This window comes from Cornus florida, unplaced genomic scaffold (genome assembly GCF_030987335.1).
Source record: "Cornus florida cultivar Cherokee Brave unplaced genomic scaffold, ASM3098733v1 CherokeeBrave_3.0.0_Hap2_Chr10, whole genome shotgun sequence".
NCBI lineage: Eukaryota > Viridiplantae > Streptophyta > Magnoliopsida > Cornales > Cornaceae > Cornus > Cornus florida.
The window spans coordinates 97,445,530-97,461,196 of NW_026775580.1; positions in this window are offsets into that span (position 1 = coordinate 97,445,530).

Here is a 15,667-nt window from a genome sequence, read left to right on the forward strand (position 1 = left end):
CAAACATGTCACACAAAACTATTTTGCCCTTTCTCATTAAAATTTTTATTTCTTATTAAATTATTTTTATTATCTTTTCTCTAATCTAAATATTAATTATACTAGTTATCTTAATTTTATTATAACTATCAATTTATCATAAAAATGAAAAAAAAAATGATAAATAGATTTGTAACTACCATTTTTTAAAATGATTAACTTATTATTTATAATAAAAATTATTATAATCAGTTTAAACTTTTTTATAGTAGAAAAATATCTTCTTCTTTTTTTCAAATAATATATTAATAATAATAATAATAAATTACTGAAATAAAAAATACCTTTTTATGTAATACATTCACGAAAAATCAAATCATTAATTAAATTTTTAAAAAAAATTTTACTGAAGATTTTTATTTAAACAATTAATTTCAAAAATTAAAGGTAAATTAATTTATACAAATTTAGTGAAGAATATGTCATCAAATTAATATGAATTTTTTCATAATTTATTATAATAATAATAACGTATTAAGTGTAATTGAATAAGAAAGAGCATTATAATCATTTAATGAAATATAGTATAGGCATTGGGGTATTTTGCAACAAAATGTTGTAATTTAAGGTATATTATGCACATAATATAATTAGGAGGATTATTTGCAAATTCAAACATAATTCAATAGATTTTTTACAATTTTAAAAGTAAAAATGCCCCTAATAAATGTTATCTCTACCAAACCCTCTTCTTCTCTCTCCACCCACTAAAGATATACACAACTCATGTGGTCAAATTTTTTGATATGCATATCTGTAAAAGAGATCGAGTAGAGGAAAGTGAGAAAAAGTATGTATGTAATAAATGGGCAGTGGTTTAGCGGCACTCTCTTACTTTTCAAAGGGCGTTCAGGGTTCAACTCTTAATAAAGACATCCACGTGTAAATACCAACTAAGAAGAGAAAAAGAGAGAGAGAGTATGTATATATTCATATATTTGAAGAATTACTCAGTCTAAAACCAGTATGCTATGAAAAATGAAATGAATCTTCTGATTCTTTTATAGTGGAAAATTTGGCATCTTAATTTACCCTTTTTTTTTTGGCAAAACTTATTTTCAGGGTCTTGGATTTTTTTTTTTATTTCTTTAAAGACTATTTCTAGTAGTTAAAATGCACATGCCTTGTAACGACCCGAACTCGTGGATCCGGTCCGTTACCCGGGTCCTTACCCGAACCCGAGGTCAACTAGGTCACACCGTTAATTTTCTTGAATCCTTAACCAATAAATAAGGTAATCTAAGGTCCAAAGATATCCCAAGTCGAGCTTATAAAGAGGTCCAAACAATACAGGTCAAAGAGGGACTATCAGCCGGCTGATGGCCCATAGTCGGCCGGCTGACAAGGCAGGATCGGTCGACCGACAAGCAAGATCGATCGGCCGAAAAAGGCTCTCGGGACTTTCACTGTACAGGCATTTCGGTCGGCTAACGATAGGGTTCGATCGGCCGAACCTGGGGTTTCGGTCGGTTGATGGAGAGGATCAGCCGGTTGAAACATGCAAACCTAGGATTAAACTCACTGGAATGCATACTGTCTGTATGTAGTGCATGCTAAACCCATGATGAACCTGTTATGAACTAAAAATCCGAATTCGCAACAGCAATACATGATAAGACACAATTAAATGACTTTAATGATAGGTTATAATTAGATCACCATTCCCATTCATCATTAAGTGTTTACATCCTATCAAATTTACATCTAAATGATCATCAAGCATCTAAATTATATTACATGACCATGGTTTACAAAATGAATACACTTTTCTAAAAACACAGGACTTTACAAAAGAGTGGGAAATATACAAAAGATGACAAAATGCAGTTTTCAAGTCTTCATCAAACTTGTGGTGGAGTATCATCCGCCACTTCCTTTCCGAGCCCTGAAAATGTTAAATATGTTGGGTGAGCAATTTGCTCACCAGATAGCACTTAAGACACGCTTCTTGTGTCCCTGTAAATCCATACAAAGAATAGAACGATGGGAATAGGGATCATACAATGTCAAGATAAAAAAAAAATAAATAAAGAAAATAAAATAAAATAAAATAAACGATCAATCACAAGTATACACAATATGATGCAATGGGAGTGCAAAGCATGTCGATGTCGCTCCCCAATTTCATTTCAAAAATCGTCACTTTCAAACTGTTAATATAACCCGCCCTTTAGTGACCCTGCAGCGACACGAGATAAGGATTGGCTAGTTTCCCTGACCCTTGGTACTCCCGCGGCGTCATTATGGGGCCCAACTAGCTCAACCACGTTAGGGCAGTCTCCCTAGTTCCCTCTAGGCTGTATTAACCTTTCGGCCCTTTGGTACTCCCGCGGCGACCGGGTTTTCATCAAACCATTTCATCAAAACTCTTTCCCGAAAATTCCCTAATTTTATTTCAAAACAATTCCCTTCATGCAACCCCATGATGTGCATATATATGTCTGTGCTTTCAATGACATAAAATTTAGAGATTTACATCATATAATTTAGCATGTTTCATATTCATCATCCCTAGTAACTCATCAACACAATAAACATAGCCACACAACATCCAAACATACTTTTCTAAACAACATTACATCATCTTAAAAACAATTAACTTTCAAATTGAGCATGCTTGCAACATTAAAGAAGGTATAATTCACCAAAGAGTAAGAAAATATGAATTAAGAAGCCCTTACCTCAAGATTATGCAAAACCCCCAATTGTGCCCTAGAATTTCGAAATTCCTATAGTGCACCAAACACCAAATTGCTCCGATCAAATGAAAGATCTCGTCATGGGCTTCGATTTGCCGCAAACGGCACCCTAAATGATCAAGTATAGAGAGAGAGATCTTGATTCAAAGGTTTGAAGTAAAAAGGAAGAAAAAAAAGAAGTTTGAGAATGAGGAAGAGAGAGTACTGGGGAGAGAGAAATGAGGAAGCAAGAAGTGGTCTATAGACCACTAAATGGTTGGTGGTGGAGCCGTCCATTAACTTTTTAATTTCCTTTTTCTTTATTCCTCCATTATACACTATATAAACATATAAATAAACATCATTCAAATACTACATAATTCTCATAAATTAAAATGTGTGAAATGCAATTGGATCCAACCACAATCCCACACGCAAAACGTGAAAAGACATAAATGCCCTTGCGGCAACAAAATTTTCAGGAAATGAAAAAAATGCTGAAAATCGGAAACGTCACAATCTCCCCAACTTAAAAAGGATTTCGTCCCCGAAATCAAGCCAAACCTGGGGAAGAAAACAACTCTAGGTACATGGAGCGAACCTACTGTTCAAGCTCCCAAGTAACCTCCTCAACTTCGTAGTGTCTCCAAAGAACTTTCACTAACTGTACTGTTTTGCCCCTCAAGACCTTCTGTCGTGTGTCAAGGATCTGCACTGGTCCCTCTTCATAGGAGACATCCTCATCAATGTCCACGTCAACCCAATCCAACACATGAGATGGATCCGGTTCGTACTTCTATAGCATCGACACATGAAAAACGTTTTGAACCCTGTTCATCTGTGGTGGCAAAGCAAGTTTGTAGGCAACTTCTCCCACACGGTCCAAAATCTCAAACGGTCCAATGAATCGTGGCGATAACTTGCAACTCTTCCCAAACCTCATCAAACCCTTCCGTGGAGAAACCCTGTAACACCCCTAATTTGAAAAGGATAGTCCTGGCATTTATTTAATTGTTTAATCTTTTATTTAATTGTTTAATTGCGTGTTATTCTATTAATTGGTTATTTTAATTGTGTGTTTCTTCCATGGTTATTTAAATTTGATTTTGTTTTAATTAATGGTTTATATTGTTTTGCTTTCTTTTATTAAATTATTTTAAATTAAATTGTTTTTATGATGTTTTATTTGACTTAATTGATAATTGGTTTTATTTAATTAAATTGGTTTAAATTAGGATTGTGTTTTTCTGTATATTCACGTATTAGCCGACATAGGTTATAACATAGGTTATTCTTGGGCCGACTAAGTGTTGCATTAGGGCTCAAATTATACAAGGATTAGGGTTGGATTACTATGCCTATATATATGACCTTATGTGGGTTTAGAGTTTGAGGAAAAAATACATAAAACTCTATTCCCGTATACAGTGATACAGAGAATTGTGAGAGCAAAGAAACAGAGTGGGAACTTGAGTAAATAACAGAGAGGACCAAGGGAGGATTTTGGTGGATTAGATCAGAACCAGAGGAGGCTGGAAGGTAGTCAGTGGTTGCCGGAAAGCTTAGAACAACAGCAACAAGGTTTTGTTTATAAAACTGTACAGGCAAGTTCTTATCTTCCTCCTTCCCTTGGCTTGTGTTCTGTGCACTTAGATTATCTCTAGGGATGAACTAATTAATAATTGAAACTTACGTGTTTATTATGTGCTCTGTTGATGATCTGGTTGCTTGAAAATCAAATACGTTTACAGGTGGTGCATGTTTGTTTCAGTTCTATTCAGTAAAGCATGTTAAACTCTGTTGTAGTTTTAATTATCATACTTGTTTTTATCTTCTATAAACGGATCATGGAGATGTTGTTGGGATGATATAAGACTCCTGGGTGCAGGGGTGAAGGGAAACAGATGGGTTGGATCATAACGGATATTGCAAATTGTTTACAGTGTTGCTGTTCAAGCATGCTAGTTCAATAGTTTAATTTAAACTCTGTAACTGTTTCCAATATTGTAAAAAAATCTTGGAGATGATTCTAGGCTTAAATAAGGCTTCTTGATTTGTTCTAAAAACCCACAGAGTGATAGGAGTAACCCAGTGACGACGCAGGGAAACTGAAACGAAGAACAAACGGACGGTAGGCTCTCAAAGAGGAGAGAGCCGGCTCCACAATGGAAGGAGCCGGCTCCCCCATCTAAAAGAGCCAGCTCTATGATGTTTAGAGCCGGCTCCATGCTCTAAAAAGAGCCTGCTCCAAATTTTGGAGCAAGCTCCCTTTTTATTTTACGATTTGTTTTAAGTTTTTTTTTTAATTTTCTACGTACTGTGTTTACTGTTGGAGCATGGGTTTTAAATCTGTTGGGTTTGGGGTTCCACAGAGAGTTTAGAAGGCTGAATTTGGGTGTTATTAGGACCTTAAATTAATTAGGGTTTAATTCTAAATTGTCGGGACAAACAGTGTAAAAATTAAGGCACTTCCTATGTTGTTAACAAATGGAAGATAAATTAACTGTTGAATTAAATTTCAGCAATTTGATGGAATATAATGTGTTTAAAAAACTTGTTTTAGAATGCATTCAAGTGCATGATAAGGTCATTTAATTATTAATTTTGATCTATGCATACTTAGGAGGCTAGTTGCTGAATTATTAAATCGTTTCCTGCAACTATATGGTTAATGCTTGGATTTAAATTGCTGAAATATTAAACAATCTTCTGAAATTGTTTAGCAATTTATTGGATAATAATAGGATTATTTAACCTATTCACATGCATGATGGAGTCCCCAACATATTAAATTTGGTCTATGTATGCTCTGGATGTTAGTTGTTGATTTATTAAATCGTCTCATGCAACTATATGGTTAAATGCTTGGATTTAAATTACTGAAGTTTTAAATATTTTTCTGCAATTATTTGGATGGTGGTTTTTGGGTCTGTAAATTATTGAACTGTTATATATGTTGTAATTTACATGGATATGGAGGATTGTATGTACCGGTATGGGACGGTGACATACTAGGGACGATTTAGCTCAAAACGCATAAATCTAACCTAATGGATTAATGGAATGGATTGAAAGATATCGAATCCTAATTGTGACTAAGTCAGATCAGTTGTAACCAAGTTGGATGACTTCCTGGATTAACGGATGGTAGTTAAGTCATATCAACTGAGTAAGTTGAGTGACTAACTAGTTGGTTTATTGTATGTCAGTTTAATAAATAGTTGAACTGCATACCCTGGATTTGGACGGACTTTATATATATGTTTATGGTACCACGAGTTGAGCTTGAGTCTCAAACTCGTTGGTTAGGGTGCGTATATGCAGTGGATGCGTAGCTGGTTATAATAGGTTGAGGTGTACCCTGTTAGGTCTAGGTACTCATGCCCACCTCTGGGTGCGTATTCGCATATTGCCTTCTATTCAGGTTGAGACCCCTATTATAGACTAGTGAATGTCCCTTAGTGTGGATATATTTATACGTATGGACTAGATAGATATTGTGAGGTGTCTACGGTGTATTTGCGTATCGGGTCACTGTATGGATTGCAGTTAGATTAGAACTTGCTCGTGGATCTGACCACTCCTTCATTATTCTTTTCAGGTACAGGACGGTTCCAGCCTTAGAGCTTGATCGTGTTTGTCGAGGACAGTCTCACCTTCATCTGTTTACGTAGGACTTCTCTCGATGTTTTTAGCATTATCTAATTTCAGTTGTCAGTTTCAGTTGAACTTTTGGTTAGGGGTCCATCAGTGGATTCCCAAGTTGTAACTTTGAAGTTTTGGAGGATTGGAGTTTCAATTTTCAGTTACATGGAGGGTTTTATTATTATTATTTCTTTCAGCTTTATTCTATCTTTATTGTTTCTTTTTGTCATCTGTGTTCGTTTTAAAATACTTTAATTGTTTGATATTCCCTCGGGTTTGGGCCTGGGCCTGATCAACCCGTGTCTCGGATTCGAGGGGTATCACAAACCCGCAAAAAAATATGGTCTCCCATCTCAAATGATAGCGGTCGTCTTCGTCTATCTGCATAGCTCTTCTGCCGGCTCTGAGCTGTAAACAATTTATGTCTAATCAGCTTAATCTTTTCGGTAGTCTCGAGTACTATGTCAGGTCCTAAGGCGGCTATCTCGCCCACCTCAGTCCAACAAACTGGAGACCTACAAGGTCTGCCATACAACGCCTCAAATAGAGCCATCTCGATACTCGCCTGATAACTGTTGTTGTAGGCAAATTTAATAAGCGGTAGATGATCTTTCCAACTACCACTCAAGTCAAGCACACATACCCGAAGCATATCCTCCAAGATCTAGATAGTACGCTCCGAGTGGCCGTCTGTCTGTGGATGGAATGCCGTACTAAGATGCAACGCTGAACCAAATGCTGCTTGAAGTCCTTCCCAGAATTTCGAAGTGAACTTGGCATCCCTATCGGAGACAATGGTTATTGGAACTTCATATAACCTTACAATCTCATTCACGTAAAGATTACCAAGTGCCTCTACATCATTTGTTGCCTTAATAGGCAAAAAGTGAGCCGTCTTGGTCAGTCTATCAATGATGACCCATACGGCCTCGTTACTTCTCCGTGACCTTGGAAGTCCTGTCACAAAATCCATAGCAATATGTTCCCATTTCCATTGCGCTACAGGCAATGGTTGCAACAAAACCGCCGGTCTCTGATGCTCGGCCTTCACCTGTTGACCGGTAAGGCATCTAACCACAAACTGTGCAACATCCTTTTTCATCCCGTTCCACCAATATTGACGCCTCAAATTGTGATACATCTTAGTACTACCTGGATGAACTGCAAAGCGGGAAATGTGAAACTCCCGTAAGACATTTGTGATACCCCCTAATTTTGAAACACGGATTGATCAAGTCCGCGCACAAAATCAAGGGATATCAAAACAATTTAAGTATTTAACAAGCACAGAATACAAAGATGAATAATAAAGAATAAATAAACCGCTGAAGAAAACTAATAAATAAATATTACTTAATGATTCTCCAACAATTACAATTCGGAAATCCCATAACTCAAGGACCCCTTAAAACATTATCCAATAATCCAATACTATTTAAAAGTACACAAGATGAATAGACGAATGACAGTCTCCCAGCAGCGGATCCTCAACCTCGAGACTGGAACCTCTAATAACCTGAAAAATAAATCGTGGGTTAAACCCTACGAGCAAGTTCACTCTACCAGGCCTCTGAAAACCAATAAGCAGATCATCTCTGATCAAAACCAAACCTAATAAAGTTTTAACTTTAATAAAGCACGATATACATGTGTATATATAATTATATATACTATACTAATCACATCCATTAATAGGTTTATTAAATTTCCATACCTATTAAATAATTATTAAAATAATATTCATACCTAGACCAATCTACCATTTCATTTTATAAAAACTCCTTTGACCTTAATCCCATCCTAGTCAGTTGTCTAATCATTTAAACAACAAATTATAATAAAAGAAATACTCTATTTAATCCCAACCCGATAATGATTTTAATTGTTTAAATCACATATCCAAAATCCAAGTTTTGACAAATCATCCACGTCTTCCCCAATATTATTTTATTAATGTAAAATAAGACACTAACCAGTAAGTACTAAACTATTCTCATTTAAGAATATCTAACCATAATCCAATCCATACATACAACAGCCATAGATGATATTTTAATCATCTAACACATAACAACGTAATTATGCTTTGGCAAATCAACCATACCATTGTAAATATTTTTATTTATATATTGGCAATTCAACCATGCCTCCATAAGTATATTTATTTATACATTTAATTAGCAATTCATCCATGCTTTCCATATATGTATTCTATTCATACAAATATTTAGGTAATATATTTAATCATTTGACAATTCATCCATGCCCACGCTTTAACCATGAATTAACTTTAAAATTAACAATACGCTAAATCATACATAGCCATCACATGCATATTATACGCATATCATTAATTTAACAACCAGCCTATTAAGATATGCCAAATAAGAATGATAATATTAATCATCTTAAATGATTTATATATATATATACCTACACATATGTTATTTAATGTATATATGTGTTTAACACCTTCTTTAATAATCCTTGATTATTTAAAATCAATATACATACATATATATATATATATATATATATATATATATATTCATCCTTCCATACAACTCATAGACAAATTAAACTATATATACACATATATAAATAATTTTTCCATACAACTCATAGACAAATTAAACTATATATACACATATATAAATAATTATATATATATATATATATATATATATATATATATATATATATACACTTCCTTCCATAACAAATTATTAATTTATTATATTTACACAAATTAGTGCAACTAAATATGTCAGAAATAGTTTCCTTTAAATACTCCATATTGGTTTAAATAGTTTTCCGACACTTTCTCACTAAAACATAAATATCTCCTAGTAGGATGGGAATCTGATAATGAAATTGGTACCATTGGAAAGAAGACGAAAAATCCTTGAATTTGAGCTCAAGAATGACCCAATTTCGATTTAAAATGACTAAGTTATGACCGTTTTAATTTCTAGTGTCGAATTAGGCCAACATAGTTTCCCACGCGCGCCCACGTGCTTACTATGCACTTGCACGCGCTGGATTCAAGCCTCCTTGTGTGCTGGTATTGGCTAAGCTCTTTCAGCTACCGTGAGCTCACCACACTGAATCCATCACTTCCTTTATGCCGCATCCAATGGTCATAAATGAGTGCGCAAATGAACACGCTCACACTAGATTATTTTCTATTAACTATAATAGATCTAAGGTCCAGATCAGCGAGTGCACCATCTTCTCATGGTCTGCAATACACCAAATAATCCCATAGTTGACCAGACCACTTCTATGGTCCAGATACACCTGCGCACCAAACTTTTATGCGCCGCGATGCACCATATCAATTCACATAAGTTTAATTAATCAAATGGCCCTAATTGGCGTATACACCCTATTATCCTACACCGCGCCGCACTGGATCAATTCTTTATTGTGCCGCCGCTCCACATGCGCCAGTTACCTAGTATATATATATAATTATTTTCCTAACAAATAATAGGAAAATAAATCCTAATAAATTCCTAAAAATATCAGAAAAATTCCAGAAAATTACAGAACAATTCTAGAAAATAAAGAAACCATAATTAACTCTCTTGGGTCACAAATCCACCGATAGATTGATTTTAAAATATACATAACACCTATATATATCAATTAAAATCCAATAATCTAAAAATCAAATATAATAGTTTATACTTTTTAATTATTCCGATCTAACCATAATTTTTAAACAAATAAATTTAATTAAAGCCTTGATACTCAAGGTGAAATCCTTATGAGTTCTAAGAGGAAAGTTAGAGAAAACTCGCCTGAAGGTTTCGAAACGAAACCGACGCTTTAAGCTTTAATTATCTCTTCCAATTCCGACGTCCTCCTTTTCAGATCCGACCTCCTCCTTGTCAGCCCTTCTTCTTCCTCTCTCTCTGTCTATTTTATTTTTCTAACGTGTAAAACCTTTAACCCTAAAGCCTTATGTGTATTTTTATACACCTTAAATTCCAAATCCTATTCCAACTAGTATTATGAATTAAAATAATAACCTTTAAATAATTTATATCTATAAACATATATTATATATAAATATATATTCCTTCCATAATTAACTCATTAGTTAATTAAATCATATATACTTATAAATATCAATAAATATATATCTATATATATATCTTTCCATAACAATTATTAATTAATTATATTTATATATAATTATATATATATATATATATATATATATATATAATTGATACAAAAGTGATCATTTAAATAATTAAATAACCACGGACCTTCATTAATTAACCCAATAAGGTTTCATACAAGCCCAAGACCACATCTTTTGGTCCAACTTTCCTTAAGCCCAATCCAATTAATTTAAATAAATAAGATAATTAATTAAATACAGAAATTAAAATAACTAATTACATGAAGCACATAAACAAACAAGAATTTACAACTAAGTCATATAATACCAATAAAATCAACACACCAATAATTCAATCAATAATCAACCACACAAACAATCAATCATCATACATAATCACGAAATATAACTTAATTAAAATAAGATAATTAATCTAGCACTCAATAAAATAAAATAAATCATTGAAAAATAAAATAAAATAATTAATCCTAATTAATAAATCTTTTAAAATTATCGGGGTATTACAACATCCTCCCGACAAACTGTGGGAACCGCCAACAAACCCCTGAACCATAGACCCCCATCTGCATGCAAGGTCCAATATTTCACTGCCTCACCATCCGAAATCAAAGTATGGATGCCATCTAAATCCGAATCCTGTCTCTATGACTCAATCACTCGCACAACAAGAGTAGGCTGAGCCACAAGACTAAACAAGAATGCCGGTTCACCGCAACCATCGTCGTCAACAAAATACAATCCCATCTCTACCAGATCATTAAGCATCTTCCATTTCCAAATAGCTAATCCGGTCAAAGTTCCACGAGATTTCTGGCTTAAGGCATCTGCTATCACATTTGCCTTGCCCGGATGATATTGCAAATCAAAATTGTAATCTTCCAAAAATTCAACCCATCGTCTCTGTCTGTTATTCAAGTCCTTTTGGGAGAAAAGGTACTTGAGACTCTTGTGATCCGAGAATACTTCGAATCTCTCACCATACAAATAATGTCTCCAACACTTCAGTGCAAACACGACTGCCGCCAACTCCAGATCATGAGTAGGGCAGTTGTACTAATAAGTCTTTAACTATCGAGACCCAAAAGTGTGATACCCCTCGGATCCGAGACACGGGTTGATCAGGCCCAGGCCCAACCCCGAGGGAATATCAAACAATTAATATTTTATAACGAACACGGAATACAAAATGAATTAAGAAATGAAAGTTTAAAGCTGAAAAGAAACTAAAAGATAATCCTTAAATAATTAAATACTTAAATTTGATAAACCAAATTATCCATAATTTGAACAACTCGGGAATCCATCTCTAGTAGACCCCTAATAAAAATCTCACACTGAATGAAAGTAAAATGAAAGATAAAACCCAAATCCAAGATCTGGAAAGAAATCCTACATCGTCGGTAGAATGGAAGATCGTCTCTGCTCAGCACGAACAAGCTCAAGCCTGGAACTGACGTACACCTGAAAAATAGGAGTGGGTCAGGCCCACGAACAAGTTCTAACCTACTACAATCCAAGCAGAGACTCGATACGCATGTACATACTAAATAGTTCAACAATAACTAATAATCCGTACATAAATATATCCACACTACTGGACTCTCGCTAGGCCATGAAGGGGGTCTCAACCTGGATAGAAGGCATCACACAATACGCACCTGAGTGGGTATGAGTACCTAAACCTAAACAGGGTATACCTCAACCTTCACAGTCAGCTACACATCCAACTGCATATACGCACCCTAACCGTCGACACTGAGACTCAAGCTCATGACACGGTAACATAAAAAATATATCTAAACTCCGTTTCTATCCATCCACAAGAAATCCAGTAAGTCACTCGGCGTATTCAACCGTACCGACTTATATATATAAGGAGGATTGTATCTTATAACCCCTGCCCTTACTCCAAAATAGGTAGGACTTAGCAATTTGAGCTAATCCAAACCTAGTATGTCACCGTCCCATACCGGTACATACAATCTAATCCGTCCAATAGTTGATAAAGCATCGATAATAATAACAACAATATCAACAATTCCATACTAAACATAATAGAATGCATTAGCAACCATTCTTAAAAATACCAATAATTGATTCACATTGAAAATATAAATATCAATGTCAACTACTCCTTACTATGCATATTGAAATAGATAATCAACATGCTTATTTACATTCACAGTTGATAAAATAATGACCATATAAATGTTAATACCAACAGTTCAAAACTAAACATGTTAGAACAGATTAACAAACATGCTTAAGTAAGCCAATTCAGAATCCATAATTTGATCATACAGGGCTTTATTTGTAATTATGACCTATTCCCAGTTTCCATAGAATTAACAGAGCCTAAATAGATATTTTCCCACTCAAATCTATAACATGCAAAATAAATATAAGTAATCTATTATACTTATAGTTTCCTGTCCAACAACTTGATGCACTAACCGTTAAATTTAATCATCAACTAATTTTCAGTGAAACATAAATTTTTAGCATAATTTCTATTTCCATGAACATATAATTCGAGTAGACAAGCTCTCACAGAAAATTTCTAATATAATTAAGAAATTAGAAACTCCAAATCCACACAGTCTACAAGACATTCGTAATTAACTCCATGTAATCCTAATGATTAATGCTTTGTGTCCAATTCTATGTTAATCTGGTCTTTGCATAATTATGTTTACCCTAGACCACTCCTAAACCATCCATTACAGTATTCATTCTCCACTAAAACATATTAAAACAATCACTAGGAAGCCTAATCACTGAAAAGTGGAAAAACAACCAATAGAACCAAAAACCCACGAACAAACAACCTGGAGCCGGCTCCAATGGCCCTGGAGCCGGCTCCTAGACCATTGGAGCCGCCTCCAGTCCAAGGAGAGCCGGCTCCAATCCAATAGGAGCCGGCTCTCTCCCTCCTCTTCTTCGTGTTCTCCTCTCCGGTCGCCGTTTACGCCTCCGATACTTCACAGTATAGGTTTTCAGAGAGTTTAACTTAATCCCAGAAGATTCCAACCCTTAATTCAGTCCTTATTATGCTACTAATATGGATTAAACCAAGAATTAAACAAGAAAGTTCAAAGTTAAACAGTTTACAATTTTTAAACCAAATTCAGTTTCAGTTACACTCTAAACATGAAACAGATAGCGTTTTTATTTTTAAACATGTAATTCATCCTGGAACCATTGAGTATGCAAAGAACACGAGTATAAGGGAGAGAGTAAGGTTAGAACTTGCCTTTTGAGATTTTTGTTAAAAATCTCTACGTTGTCTTCTACGATCTCCGGCGATTCCTCCTACAGCTTCCTCTGTTCCTCGTTTCTAATTCCACAAACGTGTTTTGGTTTTATTATTTTTTTGTTCCTAAGCAGACTTATCTTATATATTTATAGGCAACCAAAACCCTAAGTCCAATTACATCTAAAGTCTGAAACGCGGCCCATAAACACAACCTAGTTTATAAACCCTGTCGGCGCATTAAATTAAACCTAAACAGAACTAAACCCTAACCACACTTTTATACCTAATCATAAATTAAAACATGTAATTACTAATTCAATTAAAGAAACAATAAAATTCCAAGTTAACGTAAAACAGAAAATAACATACAATGTACAGAAAATTAAAGCCAAATAAATAATTAAAACAATTAACTTAAATAATCACAATTATGTAAATAATTCAAATAATTAGTTAAACCAAAGAAAACAAATAAACCAACTAATTAATTCAAATAACACAAATAAGTCAAGTAAATCAATTCAAAACAATTAATGAACCCAAAAACAATCAATGAACAGAAAAACAATTAAACAAAATACCGAGACTATCCTTTTGAAAATTAGGGGTATTACAAAAAGCCACTACTCTACCATCCTGCATCAACACACATCTCAACTCATCACGTGAAGCATCACAATAGATCACATAACCTAAGCCACGCTCAAGTATCACCAACACTGGGGCTGTAGTCAATCTTGTCTTCAGCTTTTGAAAATATGACTCACAGGCTTCATTCCACACAAACTTGATTCCTTTTCGGGTCAATCGGGTCATAGAATTTGCTAAACGGGAGAAATCATTCACAAATCTCCGATAGTAACCCACTAGGCCAAGGAAACTCCGAATCTCAAAAACATTCTTGGGTTGCTCCCAATTCAAAACTGTTTCTATCTTTGATGGATTAACTGACACTCCTCCTTTCGAAACAACATGCCTCAAAAACTTCACCTCTTGTAGCCAAAACTCACACTTCTCATATTTGGCATATAATCGGTGCTCCCATAAAATCTACAATACAATGCTCAAATAGATATCGTGCTCTTCCCGAGTCCGTGAGTACACAAAAATGTCGTCCACGAAAATGACCACGAACTGGTCCAAGTAATCGTGAAAGACGCGATTCATCTAGTCCATAAATGCCGCTGGCGCATTAGTCAAGCCAAAAGGCATAACAAGGAACTCGTAGTGTCTATACCGTGTACGGAATGATGTCTTCGGGATATCCTCATCCCTGACCCGCAACTGATAATAGCCAGACCTCAAATCAATCTTCGAGAAACAACTAGCTCCCCTTAACTGGTCAAACAAATCATCTATCCTTGGCAAATGATACTTGTTCTTGATGGTGACATAATTCAATTTTCGGTAATCAATGCACAACCTCAAAGAACCATCTTTCTTCTTAACAAACAAAACTGGCGCGCCCCACGGCGACAAACTCGGTTGGATGAAACCTTTCATCCTCAAATCATCAAACTGCCTCTTCAACTCTTCCAACTCAACTGGTGCCATATGATACGGTGCCATAGAAATCAACGTGGTACAGGGCATCAAGTCAATTGTAAACTCCACTTCTCGGTGTGAAGGCAACTCTGTCAAATCCTCTGGAAACACATCCAAAAAATCACGAAGTACCTCCGGATAGTCTTCTTTTACAACATCATCTTCTTCGACTAGAAGACTAGCCAAGAAATAGTCTCCACGACTTTGTTCTCGAATTCCATACAATGATGAATGCTGAGAATCACTCCGATCTCCCATGAAAAAAAATAAACAATCTCCCTCAGGAGTGCAAACTGTGACTCTTCCTCTAAAACAATCAATCGTGGCACGAAAGAAAGCTAACCAATT